Source organism: Schistocerca americana, chromosome 3, assembly GCF_021461395.2.
Source record: "Schistocerca americana isolate TAMUIC-IGC-003095 chromosome 3, iqSchAmer2.1, whole genome shotgun sequence".
NCBI classification, from domain to species: domain Eukaryota; kingdom Metazoa; phylum Arthropoda; class Insecta; order Orthoptera; family Acrididae; genus Schistocerca; species Schistocerca americana.
The window spans coordinates 146,357,136-146,377,917 of NC_060121.1; positions in this window are offsets into that span (position 1 = coordinate 146,357,136).

Consider the following 20,782-nt stretch of genomic DNA (forward strand, 5'->3'; position numbering starts at 1 on the left):
GATGACCTTACTAGACGGTGCCGGCCGCGGTGACCGTGCGGTTCTGGCGCTGCAGTCCGGAACCGCGGGACTGCTACGGTCGCAGGTTCGAATCCTGCCTCGGGCATGGGTGTGTGTGATGTCCTTAGGTTAGTTAGGTTTAAGTAGTTCTACGTTCTAGGGGACTTATGACCTAAGATGTTGAGTCCCATAGTGCTCAGAGCCATTTGAACCATTTTTTACTAGACGGCAAATTACAGCATCATCTGCGAACAACCTATGAGAACTGCTCAGATTGTCACCCAGGTCATTTATATAGATCAGGAACAGCAGAGGTCCCAGAACGCTTCCCTGGGGAACACCTGATATCACTTCAGTTTTATTCGATGATTTGCCGTCTATCACTACGAACTGCGACCTTCCTGACAGGAAATTACGAATCAGGTCGCACAACTGAGACAATACCCCATAGATGTGATTAAATATTTTGTAGCGCTAGAAGGGGTATTACACTGTCATCATATTTGTCGTCAAAGTTCAAGATGCTGACAACAACAACTTGTTATTAACCGCAGTAGTTGCACGTACCACAATTGCACTATGTGCACATGAGTAAGAGACGCGGGGAAAAAAAAAGGAAACGTACCTGGGTGAAGCCGTAGGTTTTACGACGACATTATAAAAGCATTCAACAAAACTTGTTACATGAGCTTAGAGTGGAGGATGTCAAGTCGTACATCAATTACTTTAGACTGGATGGGCATACATTTCTGTATGTGCTCAGTGATGTGTATCCTCATGTCGCAAAGCACAGTATTCACTTAAGAACTGCTACATCTGCATAAGTCAGGCTCAATGTAACACTCCGATTCCTTGCTAAAGGGCCGGCCGCGGTGGCCATGCGGTTCTAGGCGCTGTAGTCCGGAACCGCGCGACTGCTACGGTCGCACGTTCGAACCCTGCCTCGGGCATGGATGTGTGTGATGTCCTTAGGTTAGTTAGGTTTAAGTAGTTCTAAGTGTAGGGGACTGATGACCTCAGATGTTAAGTCCCATAGTGCTCAGAGCCATTTGAACCTTGCTACAGGAGACGGTTAGGTTAGGTTAGGTTAGGTTAAGTCTACAACCTTCTTAATCTGTTTTTGTATTCACGGTGCCTCACGTTGTAAAGCGCCTCATCAGCTTCATACATCTCTATTAATTTTGTAGTTGTCGGCACACACCAATTGTATTTACCGGCAATGTTTATAAAAACACTACAGACGACAGAACGCTGCAGCGATGCTAGCTCTCCATGTGATAATTTGTCACTTTGCAGTGAACAGAAGACAAGCGACTTCTTTGATCAAATCTACAGCGAGGCCCTAGATTTGATCAAATATTGGACGACATTTGACAAAGTTCCCTATTGCACCATCAGATATCTTTGACAAAGATTTTTGACAAAGATATTTGACAAAGAAATTTGATAGTGTAATACCGGCCTAATCAACAGTAGGCTATCGAACGTCAATAGTGGGGCCGCGTAGACTTACGGGGTGACAGTTTTTGAACTATATGAAATAATATCGTCATATCTTCTGAACTGTTTGCTTTAGGGCGTTAAACTGCGCGGTTGGCCGCGGGGCTTGATGGGAATTAGTATGCGCATGCGTAGGTGCATTGTTGTTATCCGCCATTTGCACATGAAAATGTCACGGTACAGCGTGTCTGAGCGTATAGCCCTTTTGAAAGCCTACTATGCGAGCAATAACAGCCCAGCTGCGGCTCAAAGGAAGGATAACCATCAACTGTTGAATCGGATAAAAAAATGAAAATTTGTGCCGGATCGAAATTCGAGACCGGGTTTCCTGGTTATCGCGAACGGGAAATGCGGGTTAGAGTCCCGGTCCGCCGCAAATTTTCATTGTCATCATTCCATTCTATAGCTGATGGTTGTCCTTATTCGCAATTGCGAATACATTTAGTGTATTTCATAACAGCTGTGGTAGCCGCAGTTATGTTTCTTTGGACGTGCATGCAGGTCTAAAGAAACTTCGCATCGTAATCAGAGTAATACAGGTCTGACAGGAATCAAAAAGAAATTTTGCTCCAAAACGCAATTTGAGCCCACAAATAAGCCTCAGAACCCAGGAGCACATCACCGAGTTGGATCGGACGTTACTGCCTCATCCATGTTACAGTCCGTACATTGCGCACTCAGACTTCCATCAGTTTAGGCCACTCTACGACGCCGTTTGAAGAGTCCGCACCTCGCGGTCTAGTGCGTTGCTGCCTCTGGATCACAGGGTCCCGGGTTCGATTCCCGGATGGGTTGGGGACTTTCACCGCCCGGGGATTGGGTGTTCGTGTTTGAGCCGTGCCGACTCGTATCGATTGATCGATCGGGTCGGCATGGTGTGATCTTTGGGCTCGGCCGTTTGACGTGGCTGGTACAGTGAGCCGTGTGGACGTTGTTATAGTTGGTTCAAAGCACATCCTTAAGATTGAATCTGTACGTTATGTGTTATCTAATCCATTACTTGTTCACTCGTAAACAGTGAAATGGTAGTCTTACTTGACTGTTTATCAGTATCCAGTTAAGGGGTAATTTAAATGAGCTCCCCAGTTTCAGTGGGCATATGTTAACCTACTGTAGTTCAATTCTTTTATCTTGGCGGCTCGCGCATGCCCGCCCAGACGCGGGAGATTGCTGCGTTGCCAGTTGCACACGACGCACGCGCCAATAGAAGCAGCGCCATAGTATAGCATAGTTCGCAAGCTTACGTGTAGGGGGGAGCGTGCAGTTCATGAAGTAAAGCCACCATGGCCGCATTAACCCTTTCGCTGCTACAAAGACGTGCTCCCCGCATTCCGCGCTGTGCGCGATTTTGTCACTGCACTGCTCGCCTGTGCAGACACATCGTGTTCCGACTGCTTTGACACTCTTGTCATTCGATTCCACAAAAACTATTTGGCCCAAAAATTTGATTTTTACACATCTTCTTGACGGATACCTTCCCCCCATAAATGACTTAATTTTGTTTCGATGTTCAACGCAGTTATTATGCAGCATTAAATATAGTAAACCATTGCACGAAATTTTGAAGAGTTTGCAGAGGTAAAAGTCCATAGAGCATACTTTCCGTATGGTCGATTTTAGTTGCCACAATGTTGACAATGAAATGTGGACAAGATACCTAAATTTCATATAAAATTTACTGTATGACAAAATCTCATTTAATTTAAGTACCATATAGGTGTCGTATGTAATATTGAGAAATATTCCGTCTTTCACGACTGTAACAAAAGTTTTATTTACACTGAGCACGTTTGGCTTTATTTTAAAGCACTTCAATCAATCAAAAGGAAGCAGACAAAATACATTAAACAAAACTGTGGACTTACAAAAACATTAGGACTTGAGTAACATTAGAACTTGAATATACCGTCTATCAGTGAAGTCCTCTGAGCTATGTCAAATATAATTTTTGTGTGTGGTACACACAAACATCATTTATTTGCTAAAACACTCATCAGCCAACACAAACGTTGAATATTGTGTTACCGCAGCAAAAAACTATGAAAGGTGACTTGGCAATGGAGGAGACAAAATATTGTTCACTGAAGATGCTTCAAAAGAGAGAAACGCGTCTGGTCTAAATAAGTCTCTTATTACAGTTGCAGAAGAGGAATATATTTCAGTACCATTGATAAAACTGCGACTGTGGAACAAAAACAAGAAAGAGAACATGAGTACCATTGTGTATGTGCCGTACCTTACATTGATTGCAGTGCTTTAAAATAAAGCCAAATGCGTCCGGTGTAAATAAAATTTTTATTACAGTCGCGAAAGACGGAATATTTCTCAATATTACATACGACACCTATGTGGTACTTAAATTAAATGAGATATTGTTATTCAGTGAATTTTATATGAAATTTAGGTATCTTGTCCACATTTCATTCTCAACATTGTGGCAACTAAAATCGACCATACGGAAAATACACGCTATGGACTTCTACCTCTGCAAACTCTTCAAAATTTCGTGCAATGGTTTACTACATTTAATGCTGCATAATAACTCAGTTGAACATCGAAACAAAATTAAGTCATTTATGGGGGGAAGGTATCAGTCAAGAAGACGTGTAAAAATTAAATTTTTGAGCCAAATAGTTTTTGTGAAATCGAATGATAAGTGTGTCAAAGCAGTGGGAACACCATGTGTCTGCACATGCGAGCAGTGCAGTGATGACAAAATCGCGCACAGCGCGGAATGCGGGGAGCACGTGTCTGCAGCAGCGAAAGGGTTAATGAAGAGCAAAGCTCTAGAAATTTCAATTGCATTCAAACTAATAAAATTTGTGAAGTAAGGCACTTCTATATTGTTTTTAAATAACGAAAATATTAAGCACCGCACAAGGATTGAACTCATAACCTTACGCGTAGAAGCACAACACCTTAACCATTACGCTAACGTAGCTCGTTTTAGTACAGAACGTCATGAGGACTATAACACGTCACGCAAAATACTGATAAACACTGTTCGTATGACTCACGCTTCGTCGAAGTACAATAGGAAATAAATAATTACCGCTGTTCTTTATTGCGCAAAAGCGGTTCGTGAGATTGATACAGACACCTTTCCTTGCTATCGCCTGAATCAGGAGTCTTACTGCTTGTTTGGTTTAATTAATTAATTAATAGAATATGAAGCAATTGGTATAAAGAATACTTTTACCAAACTTTCTATAAAAGAAAGTCTGCTGTCAAGATATTGCTTTCGTTCTGTTACTTTATTTATGACTGAACGTTTCTAAAACTGAAGACACTCGTCCATGCTCTGCACTGCAGTCGAGATCTGGCAATGTCGTTCTCTCTTCATTGGCTGACTGTGTTTTGTGACGTCAGATGCGCAGAACGAACCTAAACTCGGCCGCCAACATAAATGACGCGCACTTTAGTGTAGTTTAAATTTCTAAGCTGACTTGGTATTATGCTATTCGCCCTCATCCTTTAAGGTTACCTCAAGGGCATTAGTTATTGATTCACCCTTGACTATTTTATTTAAATGTTCGTGAAATAGGCTATTATTTTATACATCGTAGTTATTTTACGTTTGAGGAATCAATGTTTGCCGTCGCCCCCCCGCCGCCTCTTTCTCTGAAATTGTGTAGTAGCACGGGCTCTAAGACCTTTTCTTCAGTGTGTTATAGTGTTCTGTGTGCGGCACCGCGGCCGGCTCGCCCGCTTGCTGTGGGTTCTGTCTGGGTCCAGCCGCCTCTGGTCTGGGTCCAGTGCCCCCCTTTCCCTTCTGCTACTTGAATTAGCCCGTGCCTTTCTAACGTCACGTGTTTTGAAAACGTGTCACGAAGGAGTGTATCTGTTTGTATTTTTTTTTTTTAATTTTGTGATATCCATGATTTGTTAAACTTTATCTCATTATTGGAGTCTCGTTTCGCGAGCTTTACTGTGTTCAGAATTTAATTAACTTGCGAATCACTTAATGCCTGTTTAAAGATTAATGTCGTTGTTTGAATAGGAAGCTTGCCCGTGCTTGTAAGGATTCTTTGGTAACTTGACGTACCACAAAAATTTTAAAAATAAAATTTTATTTCCTAAAGAAAAGTTTAATAAAAGTGTTGTTGTTGTAAACTGTGAATGTTGCCTATGTGGCCCGGCCCTCCCACTCAACAGCAATTGCCTGATTAGGGTGGATTGACCACCACAGTGTTCTCTTCATCATTTCATCATCATTCATGAAATTGGCGAGATAGGAGTGAGTGAAGGTTGGAAATCTGTACGGGCGCTGATAACCGCGCAGTTGAGCGCCCCACAAACCAAACTTCACCAGCCGACCGGAGTGGCCGAGCGGTTCTAGGCGCTACAGTCTGGAACCGCGCGACCGCTACGGTCGCAGGTTCGAATCCTGCCTCGGGCATGGATGTGTATGATGTCCTTAGGTTAGTTAGGATTAAGTAGTTCTAAGTTCTAGGGGATTGATGACCTCAGAAGTTAAGTCCCATAGTGCTCAGAGGCATTTGAACCATTTTTGAACCAAACTTCCCCACAGTTTGGATATGTGAGAGCGTGACTGGCGCAGTCAAAACATGGCTGGAGCACGGACAAGAGTTGTTACCAGCAGCTGACGTAAGGCCACAGAACGAGATGGAGATATTGTAAAAAAAATACCTGGTACATATAAAAGAAATGTTGAGTCATACTGTCGCCAAATACAAATTGTTGAGAGTAAAAATGTTCTGAGAAAGAAATTGTGGGGCATTATTTGTTGAAGTACTACCCTTCAACATGGTGTAAGCGTGGTGTCCAGGGTATAGATACTCTTTCTCGAAGTAACGTTTGTACGGCTGCGATTTGGGTACTAATTTCTATTGCGCTGCAGCACAGTGTAACAGTTATTGCTACTCCGTGCTGGGACCGGCGAGGGAAGATGCAGCCGTAGCGAGCGGGGGAGGAGGCTTGCGCGCGGTCCCGCGTGTAATCGCATTGCCTCCGGGCGGCGGATCAAAGCGCGCCGCGGGAAGTCGCGTCTTTTGTGGAGCTCCTTACCTCCGCCTCTTTCCTTAATTAGCCCGATAATTCTGCACGGGCGGTGTCGCTCCATTGTCTGCGGATGTCTGTACTAGATAGATTGTGCGCCACCAATAGCTTCCGTCTTTCTCCGACAGCGAAACACGGTTTGACGCACGGCGAGTGGATTCGAAGAACACTTCCACTCGTTTTTGTCTTTCTCCTCCTGCCCTCTGTGACGGTAAGAAGCCATTACAAAAGAATTCCAGGGCAGTCGGAAGCCCGATGCGGTCTCGAATTGTTATTGATCTACATTTGTAAAGGAGCGGCCATTTATTTTGTCAGAAACCTACGCTTGCAGTGCGTAGGGGCGGCCGCTGTTTTCAGGAAATCCTGCTTCTTTGATTACATCAAACAGAATCCCCTGTTAGATACACCGCCCATTATACCTTTCAGCAAGTATCTTCTGTCCTTTTTTATTGTGCCATTTGCCCCAACTTGCTGAAGCCGGAAGATTCGACGATTGTTGGAATCTGGATAGGAAGGTTCAGAGCTGGAACTGTTATTATCCTTTGACATTGTTCACTGGAATATATTCTTTGAATATCTGATGGTAGCAAAGATAAAATGCAGGGAAGGGGAGATTATTCGAATTGCATTTTTAAGAATCGAAGGATGTGAGTGGGAAGCAGCAATTAAAATAGTGCCACGAGCATATAAAATGTCAATAATTTTAATTACGTGTCAGATCAGAACTAGGAACGGACACAGGCTTTCAGGTGCATGCAACAGACGGGTGACAAACAGGATGAGATAACCGAAAACTGTTCGATTCTCATCGCCTGACCAAACACGTCAGTGAGGATTATTCGTGACCGGTTCGCCAAGGCGACAAGGTTTGTTAAGTTTCCTTTAATATACGTCTATGATCACAAACTTTTTGCTAACAGATTACCGGTTTCGGTCTTTAATGACCATCATCAGATCTGTAGCAAAAATGGGAAAAAACATAAATACACTCGCAAACTGTCTACAGCTTAAGAGCAATACTTAGACCATAATGAGAAGTAGTAATTGCAAAATTTACATTTGTGGGCTTTAAATATGAAGAGGCATTCCTGATTCATAAAAACAAAGTCCTAATGTACTGCGTCCGCAGCTCGTGGTCGTGCGGTAGCGTTCTCGCTTCCCACGCCCGGGTTCCCGGGTTCGATTCCCGGCGGGGTCAGGGATTTTCTCTGCCTCGTGATGACTGGGTGTTGTGTGATGTCCTTAGGTTAGTTAGGTTTAAGTAGTTCTAAGTTCTTGGGGACTGATGACCTCAGATGTTAAGACCCATAGTGCTCAGAGCCACTTTGAACATCATATGCACGAGTCATGGTGTCAGTAGCACTACTGTTCAAAACAAGCTACCGTACAGTAGCCACAAGATGTTTGTGTTGTAAGTTCACCAAATGTCGCTAATGTCGGCATACACTAGTTTTCAATAATTAATTGAAACAGCGAAAATTAATTAATTATTGAAAACTAGTGTATGCCGACATTAGCGACATCTGGTGAACTTACAACACAAACATCTTGTGGCTACTGTACGGTAGCTTGTTTTGAACAGTAGTGCTACTGACACCATGACTCGTGCATATGATGTTGAAAGTGACTCTGAGCATTATGAGACTTAACGTCTGAGGTCATTAGTCCCCAAGAACTTAGAACTACTTAAACCTAACTAACCTAAGGACATCACACACATCCATGTCCGAGGCAGGTTCGAACCTGCGACCGCAGCGGTCGCGCGGTTCCAGACTGTAGCGCCTAGAACCGCTCGGCCACTACCGCCGGCCCAAATGATGTTATCTATGTGTATTTGACGATGCTGGTGCTGCTCCTTTTTCACAGAACCAAGAGTAATTTCAGTGATTAGCAGGAACAAGTTGCTGATTAATACTTGTCTATAATCAGAGTTGGAAAGAACACGCTAAAAATGACAAACCAATCGGGTACACATGAGATCTTCACACAGTTGATTGTGACCCGATTGCCGCGCGGGATTAGCCGTGCGGTCTGTGGCGCTGCAGTCACGGACTGTGCGGCTGGTCCAGGCGGAGGTTCGAGTCCTCTTTTCGGGCATGGGTGTGTGTGTTTGTCCTTAGGATAATTTAGGTAAAGTAGTGTGTAAGCTTAGGGCCTGATGACCTTAGCGGTTAAGTCCCATAAGATTTCACACACATTTGAACTTTTTTTTTGTGACCCGACTGTCAAACGATGAGTTTGATCTCAGCGCCGTGTAGATGTTATGCTAGTGCAGGAGGGCATACGCCTGCGTTTGACGATGCTTCCTTCGTTTTGGTTCATACTGGGACGAAACAATGAAAGCAGGCATACCCGCAGTTATCTTCACGCAACATCTGACACAACACTCAGATGTAGGAAAAAGGCAGATTTTGTAAGAAAGAAGTGCGAAATCGGTTACGAGACTTAGGTGGCGAAGTGCTACGCAAACGCCGGGCGGTGTGGCCGTGCGGTTCTGGCGCTTCAATCTGGTACCGCGTGACCGCTACGGTCGCAGGTTCGAATCCTGCCTCGGGCATGCACGTGTGTGATGTCCTGAGGTTAGTTAGATTTAAGTAGTTCTAAGTTCTAGGGGACTAATGACTACAGATGTTAAGTCCCATAGTGCTCAGAGCCATTCGAACCATTTTTGCTACGCAAACAACGCATTACCGCAGGTTAAGAAGAAATGATAATTACGCCATGCAGCGATTCCAAAGTACTTGTGGTCTGTATTGTCCACAGTAACTAAAAGAAGTAATGTATCTGAAGAAAACTGTGTAATCAAGTGCTTTCTGTCACTTTTTTTTTACCTCTACATATTGTGCGACCAAGGATTTCACATATCATGAAATTCGTATAGAGATTCATTCCCCGTCCGATCCGCTTGTCGCAAATTTTCATTTAGGAGAACCAGTACGAGATCTTCGGTTACAAGTAAACTTTTTCGCGTGTCTCATTAAAATTCTTCTGAATGTACTGCTACATCAACTTCCAAAATAATTACTTACAATGCTGAAACATTAAAGTATCCTACGTGACGGATATTTCAGTATTTTAGTATTGTGAAGTATTTTGGAAGGTGATGTAGCAGTGCACCCAGTGTGATTTTAATGAGGACATCTGCCGCGGAAGCCTACACATTTATGCTTTTCGTTTGTGTGAAGTTCGAGGAAGACTTGTATCAGTTTCCTTTGTGCGTACTGCTTTTTCGCAATACACGAAATGATGTATCAGAATGAAGAGGTGGCAAAGGGGTTCTTGTATTATCCCAAGGTTTACAGATGCAGGGTGCTCTTAACGGAAGGCAGCCATTAGCGCGGGAGCACTGTAGCGTACGTCGCCATTGACAGCTCGTTCCGGAAATAGGCTCGTGCGTAGGCGGGCGACCCGGCGCGTACGCACGCACGCACGCACGCACGCCGCATCGGCGCATCGGCGACGCGCGCAACATTTAAAGCCGTCCGGCGCGACGCGCTAATTGGCTTAGCCTGTAGGGCCTGTCGCTGAATGTTTGATGCGCCGAGTGGTGGTTTCGGCGTCGTTTGAATGTTTGATCGGAGGCCCCGTGCCCTCTGCGGCCGCCCCCGCCATCAGATCCTCCTACTCCCCCCCCCCCCCCCACCGCCCCCTCCCCCCTCCCAGTGCCCTGCAACATTGATGCGTCTCTCTTGCTGGCGCACTGCCGCCATCTACGGGTCGCCATGGTCACCTCACAGTCGCCCCACCATACGCGTAAAAAGAATCGGCTAGCAGGTGAGAGCTATCGAACCAATTACTGTGGCACTGAAGCTGCATTACGTTCCTGGGAATGAAGGCAGGTGCTACTAGAGAATCGGTACCGCCTCACCGCATTCTCCTAGAAGCTTTCTATCTTGCACTTTCCGGTTCAGCTCACCTTCGTGTTAGATGCTTGACAACCAGTTCTCCGCTCTGCTGATTGGTGAATCTCACGTTTCCAGAATGAAATTTTCACTCTGCAGTGGAGAGAACGCTGGTATGAAGCATCTGCCAGATTGTGCAAAATAAGTTTTAAACCTGATGTTGCCGGCCGAAGTGGCCGTGCGGTTAAAGGCGCTGCAGTCGGGAACCGCAAGACCGCTACGGTCGCAGGTTCGAATCCTGCCTCGGGCGTGGATGTTTGTGATGTCCTTAGGTTAGTTAGGTTTAACTAGTTCTAAGTTCTAGGGGACTAATAACCTCAGCAGTTGAGTCCCATAGTGCTCAGAGCCATTTTTTTTTTAAAAACCTGATGTTGTTGTAATTGTAGCCATCGTTTCCTACAAAATGATTCAAATGGCTCTAAGCACTATGTGACTTAAGATCTGAGGTCATCAGTCCCCTAGACTTAGAAATACTTAAACCTAACTAATCTAAAGCCATCGGCACACGGACTGTGCTGTCGAACGTCAACGTTGAGCGTGCCAAGTTCAACGTGCTACTGAACGCCCAGGAAAGATGCGACGTGTGCATACGGTACGTGGGCCCTAACGTGGTATACGCGATCGCAACGCACTCTAGCGCCAGTTTTAGGGATGTTTCTAGTTCGTAAATCACACTGTTTACTCAACGGGCGCGCGTAAAATTCCCACGTTAGCTCTATTAAAACGCACATTTCCTCCATCGTCCACGAAAAGGAAAGCACTATGTTCAATCACTAACGACACAGGCTTATAAAAGTTCCATTACAAACAGTGCGAGGTACGTTTTGGGTGGATCTTCAGTGTGTCGCTGCCTTCAAATAAGCTACTCTCATAATACGTACGTTACAATAATGTTTCTCATTATTTTATTGGAACGAATCACACAACTAAGAACGGGTTTTCCAGTGATTCCCAATTTGATGGTGCTCAGAAACGGCATATACAGGGTGTTACAAAAAGGTACGGCCAAACTTTCAGGAAACATTCCTCACACACAAAGAAAGAAAATATGTTATGTGGACATGTGTCCGGAAACGCTTACTTTCCATGTTAGAGCTCATTTTATTACTTCTCTTCAAATCACATTAATCATGGAATGGAAACACACAGCAACAGAACGTACCAGCGTGACTTCAAACACTTTGTTACAGGAAATGTTCAAAAAGTCCTCTGTTAGCGAGGATACATGCATCCACCCTCCGTCGCATGGAATCCCTGATGCGCTGATGCAGCCCTGGAGAATGGCGTATTGTATCACAGCCGTCCACAATACGAGCACGAAGAGTCTCTACATTTGGTACCGGGGTTGCGTAGACAAGAGCTTTCAAATGCCCCCATAAATGAAAGTCAAGAGGATTGAGGTCAGGAGAGCGTGGAGGCCATGGAATTGGTCGGCCTCTACCAATCCATCGGTCACCGAATCTGTTGTTGAGAAGCGTACGAACACTTCCACTGAAATGTGCAGGAGCTCCATCGTGCATGAACCACATGTTGTGTCGTACTTGTAAAGGCACATGTTCTAGCAGCACAGGTAGAGTATCCCGTATGAAATCATGGCGGTGAATCGAGGATGTACAGTACATACTGATGGAAATAAAATGAGCTCTAACACGGAAATGAAGCGTTTCCGGGCACATGTCGACATAACATCTTTTCTTTATTTGTGTGTGAGGAATGTTTCCTGTAAGTTTGGCCGTACCTTTTTGTAACACCCTGTATACATAAAGGCTTGAAATGGCGCCTCATAACTCTGTACTGAAGGAAGGCGGCGTGCGTGTGACGTAGGTGGCGTTGCGCCATGTCATTGGTCAACGCTCAGACGCATGCTCAGAATATCTGACATGCCAGATATTACTGTGCACGTTCGGAAAGACTCTCGAACGTGCTATTCCACGCTATGACGACAGAAACCCGGCACGCTCAACGTTCGGATGCACGGTCCGTGTGCCGACGGCGTAAGGACATCACACACATCCTGCCCGAGGCAGGATTCTAACCTGCGACCATAGCAGCAGCGCGGTTTCGGACTGAAGCGCTTAGAACCGCTCGGTCACAGCGGCCGCGCCAATTTTCAAATAGAAACAGAAACAAAAAAAATGAACATTGTTTGTAGGGAAGTATGGAAGAAATTTCATATCCATGTTTTCGTGAAAAAAACCTCCGAAATTATGAAACGCTCGTACAAAGAAATATGCATAATGTACAGATGTATAAATACTGTATCCGAATTAAGAAACATGATCACAGACAGCTTCTCTATTGTGGACGCAGGGGCTTCGCGTGTCTGTAACGCGATTTTGAAAAAGTCTGTAGGGTAGTGCGTCTTCATAGCTCTGTAGACGGCTGCTGTTTTCAACTACAGCTGTTTGCGCTTTGCAGTTGAAAGCTTTCAGAAGCAATGCCAGTTAGCAAAGATTTCCTTACTTTGACTCGCCTGTATGTATTAAAACTTTATTCATGATGCGGCAATTTTTCACGCATCTGTATGTTTCGGAAGTCATATCTCTTGAACTGTATGTCCTACATTGATAAATTTGTCTAGGTACATTCAGCGGCATATGTGGATACCGTCTGCGAAATTTATTGCCAGTACAGTTAGCAGCACAGGAGTAATACATTTAAACGTCATGCTTACAGTTTTAAGACTGCGTGGGGTGAGTCTAGTTTTACTAGTAGCTTTAGTTTGTTAAGAGTGTAACTGCATTACCTGTACATTAGGTGTGTTGCATACCTGTCACGTGTTACCTCATTTTGATCGCTTCGTTTGCATCTGCGATTAGTCTCGTATTAGATTTCCCTAGAAACTGGAAGCAGCGAACTGTCTTGGCACTGAGTGAGGGTTTATGAAGGACCATGTACCCAACAGAACATTTTTGTTCTACATAGTTATCCTCTTGTCTGTTACTTAAAAATAAACCGTGTTTGTAGCAGAATTGAAATCATCTATGTTGAAGTCTGGTTTTATTTGAAAATTGTTGATTTTTAACGTGAAACAGAGGGATGTTGTAGTAAACATAAAAGGAACAATACCGATTCATCATATTGAGCCCGAAAACGCAGTTTCCTCAGAAAAAGGTAAAATTAAAAAAAAAAACAAAAATTACGTCTCACATCACTTCAATATTTCATCGAGCTTATGTAAAATCACGTTCCTGTTATTCTTAGCCGGCCGGGGTGGCCGAGTGGTTCTAGGCGCTACAGTCTGGAATCGCGCGACCGCTACGGTCGCAGGTTCGAATCCTGCCTCGGGCATGGATGTGTGTGACGCCCTTAAGTTAGTAAGTTCTAAGTTCTTGGGGACTGATGACCTCAGATGTTAAGTCCCATAGTGCTCAGAGCCATTTGAACCATTTTTTTTTTTTTTTGTTATTCATAAACAACATTCGCACGTATCAGTAGTAACAGGGAAACCTTGCGTTTAGTCATGGTGAAGTCCGCCCCCGGTAGCTGAGTAGTCAGTGCGACAGAATGTCAATCCTAAGGGCCCAGGTTCGATTCCCGGCTGGGTCAGAGATTTTCTCCGCTCAGGGACTGGGTGCTGTGTTGTCCTAGTCATCATCATTTCATCCCCATCGAAGCGCAAGTCGCCGAAGTGGCGTGAAATCGAAAGACTTGCACCCGGCGAACGGTGTACCCGACGGGAAGCTCCAGTCACGCGACATTTATTTAGTTATGTCGAAAAACATTTTGCTGAATTCAAAATGACAACAGTAATTACATAAATACTATTATGTTTGCGATATACACTAGGCTTGCATCAAAATTAATTGCTTTGGTTACATAAAAGCGCATAATTTACGCGATAAACTAATTTTTATTCTTCATAAAATGCAATTCATATTTTGTAAGGATGTAAAATACTCAGTAGACTACACAGAACGATACGCAGTTCTGCTTCTGCAAAACAAACAAACAGAAAACAGAGAGAAGTGGGCGTATTCCAATTTCTCTCTGGCACTTCCGTTTGTGTTTCTTTCCCTACCATTGCCACGTATACTACAGACTATCCTATTATTTACTACGTCATTTATGTACTGAACCAAAACTACTGAACTGTAGTTTTCGTAGGGCGCAGCACTAGTCATGCACGATGCAGCAGTTTTTCCACGCATCTGCTTGTTTATGGCGTCATATCTCTTGAACTATGTTAGCTATGTGGTTCTTACGTCCAGATCAATTGTTGCTTGACAGTAAGGGATATGTGTACCAAGTTCCACTGAAATCACTCCATTGGTTTAGGAGGAGATGTGGAATACACACACACGTATATATATATATATATATATATATATATATATATATATATATATATATATATATATATATATAACGCACGGGGTGGCTACTCTCTATCACTGTCAATTCCTTGTGTACCTCTGTACGATAACTAGTCTCCTTTATTTTGTCCTTACGCGAGATGAAAAGCGATGCCACTACAATAGTTCTGCAAACTATGGCACACGCTAATTCTCTAGATTCTCTCAAAAGTGTTTCGCGAAATGATCGTCTTCTACCCTCAGGTATTACCATTTAAACTCACAGAGCATTTCCCACAACTTTCTGCAACAGATCGATCAGACTGTAACAATTCTAGTAGCACGCCTAAGGGCTAAGGGCTAGTTCGATGCCTTACTTTACTCCCACTCGTTGAGGATCGCAAGCACTCGAGTAGTACTCGAGAATTGGCCGTACAAGCGCCCTGGTTGCGGTCTCTTTTAGACTTGCAGTGCACTTTGTCAGAACACTCCCAAAAAAATGTTGTGAGCCATTCCTCACATCGATGTTACGTGGACGTATCATTTCATGTCAGTTCACAACACTAAGGCTAGATATTTAATCGATGCGGCTGACGCCGCATGCTACTGATACAGTATTCGAACGTTACGGCAATGTTTCTCCTATCTATTTGCATTACCTACATTATTTGTACAGATTTAAAAGCCAGCCGTCATTCTTCGCTTCAAATTCAAATTCTGTCCAAGTCACTCGCCGGCTTTATTTCGGCATACAAAAAAATGGTTCAGTTGGGTCTGAGCACTATGGGACTTAACTTCTAAGGTCATCAGTCCCCTAGAACTTAGAACTACTTAAACGTAACTAACCTAAGGACATCACGCACATCCATGCCCGAGGGAGGATTCGCACCTGCAACCGTAGCAGTCGCGCGGCTCCAGACTGTAGCGCCTAGAACCGCTCGGCCACCCCGGCCGGCTTCGGCATACACAACGGAAGTATTAGTAAACAAGTGTAGCATCGGTTTTATGTCGCTGGCAGAACTTAAAGAGACGCTATATTATATTACGTCATAGGGAGCAGACTGCACATTTGGTGGTTTTTTATGTCATTGTGTGCGTGGTATGTATATAAGCTATTTCAGAAGACCAGCACACTAAGCATTTCTCGAAAATACGTCGGTTTTGGTACGACATCATATATATATTCACCAAATGTGCTGTTCAGCTCCATATGACGTAATACAATATAGCGTCTCCTGAGTTCTGCCAGCGACATAAAACCGATGCTACACCTCATTGCCTACGTTTCCTTTCACTCCTCGCAGTACAGTGGAACGCGGAATTCCGCGTTGTGGGGGTCAGCAGCTCCTGGTCCACGAAAGTTTCCTCGTACCGCGAGAGAGCGCCTTTGGTCCGCCCTCGGCAAGTGCGTAAACGCGAGAGCGACTGGGCGGGAGGGAGTCGCGCTATTCCGGTGCGTGACGGGACGAGCGGGCGCGTCGGTATGCAGTATGCAGGCCGGCTGAGTGGCAGGACAGGCGCGCGCGCTGCATTGTTAACGGCGCCCGCCCACCTCACGCCCGCCACGCCCCGTCGACAACTTCTGGCCGCCCCCGCCGTCAATCCGGCGTCAGCGGGCCCGCAGGTGTCGCCGCTGGCGCTGTCTCGCCGGCACCCAGTGCAACGCCACCAGTGCTGCGGTTTCCTAGACAGACGAAAGCTTTGTCCGTAAATCACCAGCGCTCGTGCTAACCGTAGCTCGCCCTTTTCACCGTGGAGGCAGGCTGATTCTATACTTCTGTTTCCTAGGTTGCCTCAAACCATTCAACATTGTATGTCACTGTAAGACTCTTGCTAAAAGTGACAGCATACACAATCCGTCGCGCAGGAAAATTTACTGATATGAAATACACTACTGGCCATTAAAATTGCTAAACCAAGAAGAAATGTAGATGATAAACGGGTATTCATTGGACAAATATATTATACTAGAACTGACATGTGATTACATTTTCACGCAATTTGGTTGCATATATCCTGAGAAATCAGTCCCCAGAACAACCACCTCTGGCCGTAATAACGAACTTGTTATAGCTGGGCATTGAGTCAAACAGAGCTTGGATGGCGTGTACTGGTACAGCTACCCATGCAGCTTCAATACGATACCACAGTTCATCCGGAGTAGTGACTGGAGTATTGTGACGAGCCAGTTGCTCGGCCATCATTGACCAGACGTTTTCAATTGGTGTGAGATCTGCAGAATGTGCTGGCCAGGGCAGCAGTCGAACATTTTCTGTATCCAGAAAGGCCCGTACTGGACCTGCAACATGCGGTCGTGCATTATCCTGCTGAAATGTAGGGTTTCGTAGGGATCGAATGAAGGGTAGAGCCACGGGTCGTATCACATCTGAAATATAACGTCCACTGTTCAAAGTGCCGCCAATCCGAACAAGAGCTGACCGAGACGTGCAACCAATGGCACTCCATACCATCACGCCGGGTGAAACGCCAGTATGGCGATGACGAATACACGCTTCCAATGTGCGTTCACCGCGATGTCGCCAAACACGGATGCGATCATCATGATGCTGTAAACGGAACCTGGATTCATCCGAAAAAATGACGTTTTGCCATTCGTGCACCCACGTTAGTCGTTTAGTACACCATCGCAGTCGCTCCTGTCTGTGATGCAGCGTAAAGGGTAACGGCAGCCATGGTCTCGAAGCTGATAGTCCATGCTACTGCAAACGTCGTCGAACTGTTAGTGCAGATGGTTGTTGTGTTGCAAATGTCCCCATCTGTTAACTCAGGGATTGAGACGTGGCTGCACGATCCGTAACAGCCATGCGCTTAAGATGCCTGTCATCTCGACTACTAGTGATACGAGGCCGTTGGGATCCAGCACGGCGTTCCGTATTACGCTCCTGAACCCACCGATTCCATATTCTGCTAACAGTCATTGGATCTTGACCAACGTGAGTATCATTGTCGCGATAAGATAAACCGCAGTCGCGATAGGGTACAATCCGATCTTTATCAAAGTCGGAAACGTGATGGTACGCATTTCTTCTCCTTACATGAGGCATCACAACAACGTTTCACCAGGCAACGCCGGTCAACTGCTGTTTGTGTACGAGAAATCGGTTGGAAACTTTCCTCACGTCAGCACTTTGCAGGTGTCGCCACCGGCGCCAACCTTGTGTGAATGCTCTGAAAAGCTAATCATTTGCATGTCACAGCATCTTCTTCTTGTCGGTTAAATTTCGCGTCTGTAGCACGTCATCTTCGTGGTGTAGCAATTTTAATGGCCAATAGTGTAGAGTGGGGAGGGGCGTTCAATAAGTAATACAACATGTTATTTTCTCGGCCTTTTCGTTGAAAAAATTCAGAGTTTATTGTTAAGAGATCGTGGTATATTCCCGTGTGAGCCCCTATAATTTCATGAAGATCCCATTAGTGGCGGCGCTGTACGTAGCCTTCACAATGGCTTCTGTCACGGAGGTGCGTTCCCAGCAGAGAGCTGTCAATGAGTTCTTTTGGCGGAAAACTAGAGGATCGTAGACACTCACAAGCGCTTGCAGAACGTCAACGGTGATCTGGCCGTGAAAAAAAGCACGGCGAATCGTTGGGCGAGGCGTCTGTCATCATCGCAGCAACATCGCACAACCCTGTCCTGTCCCCAGCGTGCCGGCCAGCTGCATAGCTGTCACTGCTGCAGTGCTGCAACGTGTGGATACTCTCGTTCGAGCTAATCGACGAATGACAAACACCTTTCTGCAGAGTTGGTCGTTTCCATTCCGGGCTTCGGCGCTTTGTAAGTGACTCTTACTGAAAACACCATGTTTCGTCACCTGCTGCGGTGCAAGACATGAAGTTTTGGTCCCTAACGTCCGATCTTCCCATGCCTGTGTGGTGTGCCACTCTGTAGTCTTTGCGTTCGTCAGTGAGCGGCGACTCATCTTCTTTTCGCCAAATTTTCTGCCAGAACGCGATACGCAATTGTTTTAGGATATCCTGTGGGGTCCTTAGTTATCCATTAACGATCAATTAGAAGAATTTCAGCCACATTTTGAACATTTTCTTTGACAAGAACTGTCGATGTTACTTTTGGACCTGGATCACCTTCAATCCACTTTGCTCTCACGAAACCTTCCATAACCCGTAAAAAAATTTTGTGACTCATTGCTTCACTGCCATAAACAGTGTGTATCTCTTCAAAAGTGTCTGTGGCACTTTGAATCAATTTGAAACAAAATTTAATGTTCGCGCGTTGCTCCTTTCACGACCTAAATTCAAAACATACTGTCAATGTTTCGGTTATTTTGAGCAGTCTGTGATACCAGTGCTGTTAAATGTGAAACGGAAGCTATTCGACATACCACGCTCGTTATTTCATGCATCCGTTTACAAATGGCATTAGTAGGTACGCGAATATGAAATCATTCACCTTTCCCTTGTGTGTAGTAGGCCCTCCAATACGTAACTAGCTCCAAGTACGTAGCAAGTTGTCATCAACAGCGAGTGTTCATTGGAGACATAAGTTATATGAAGAGTGCCACTGGGAAATGTGATACGAACGCTGTAGTTCTCAGAGTTGATAAACCACATGTCGGATAGGTCGGCGCACACGAACTCCCCCCACAGGGAAAGAGACGATGGCAGTGCGAGAGAAAGAGAGAGACACAATGGCAGTGAGTTCGTGAGGGCCAGTGATAATGAAAGACAGAGTCTATGACAGCGACAATTAAGAAGAGAGAGAGATAGTGAGAAGAGGCAGCAGCAGTGGGAACGAATGAACGAAATAGCAGGAGTAAGAGAGAGACGTGGGAGACAAGAGCAGCGAGAGGGGACAGTAGTAGTGGGACAAACCGAAGGAGTCTGTGGCTATAAGATAGGAGACAATGACAGTTAGAGATACTCAAGAGATAATTACAATGAGTTGAGCTGAATGAGTGAGAGAGAGTAGGCAAGTAGGAGCGGAAGGGTATGAGCGACTTACAGCGGTGGACTAGTGGTGTGAACGAGTTACAGTCAGGGGAGTCAGAAGGAGTGAAAAATTAGCTGCATGTTAAAAAGAGCGCGTCTATGTTGGCATGGCAAAATTTTTGGGAAAGTTTCTAAAGATCCTGAGGAAGGAAGAATGAGGCAGCTGGAATTCCACTTCTCATTCAAAGTCATTTTAAAACAGAAGTGTATTTTCCATTGTACTTTGTTAGGCAATTTGAGTACCCTTAGCAGATCAGCCACCTTTTTAGTCTGGTTAACGCATAGGTATCTTTTGTCTAAATTGAAATTTACACTACAATAAGAACAATAATGTTAGAAAAGTTATTAAGAAAAATACAAATTACGAAAATTGTTATTCAGGGGCAATGAACTATATAAAAATTATTAATTCTCCTAAAATAAAACATATGACTAAAACTGTTCTCGTCCGTGGACTGTGTGGTTACTGCTTTTTAATGTTCCGTCGTTTACCGCAGCATCGTTTCACAGTTTTAAGCACTGTCAACATCTAGCTACAGTGTTGTCAGATGCGAGTAAACTCCAAAAACTGCAACGTACTGCACGGCTAATTCTTTGAGACTACTATTCTTCTGTCTCCGTATTCGCAGAAACTGTAGTGGGCATAGCACTCTTTCCGGAAAGGTCGCAATAAAGTAAAAAGGCCGTAACATCGCCAGTGGCGTTAACTTACGCAGCAACACGAGAGGATGCTGTGGGAAAACTGCGTCCGTCCGCTTGCTCACACACACTGCTGCTCTCGCCAGCGCCAGGACAGTGGCGAGTGAAATGTCCGAACCGAGCCTCGCTCAAGCACAGCAAGTGAATAGTGCCACCGTCTCTGCGCGTAGTGTTTTAATCTCTTCCGCACGTTTCATTCGTGTCATGATGACATGCGATAACTACATTTTCGTTCCGTATACCACTCAGTTCTTCAAAAGAAAATATATTCCAATTTGTTTGGCATTTTGCAGTTGAAAAAAATGGAGAGAGAGAGTGTGTGTGTGGGGGGGGGAGGGGGGGGGGGACACAGAGAAAAACAATATACTGGATGTTCATTTATGAATGGAGGGAAGCGACAGT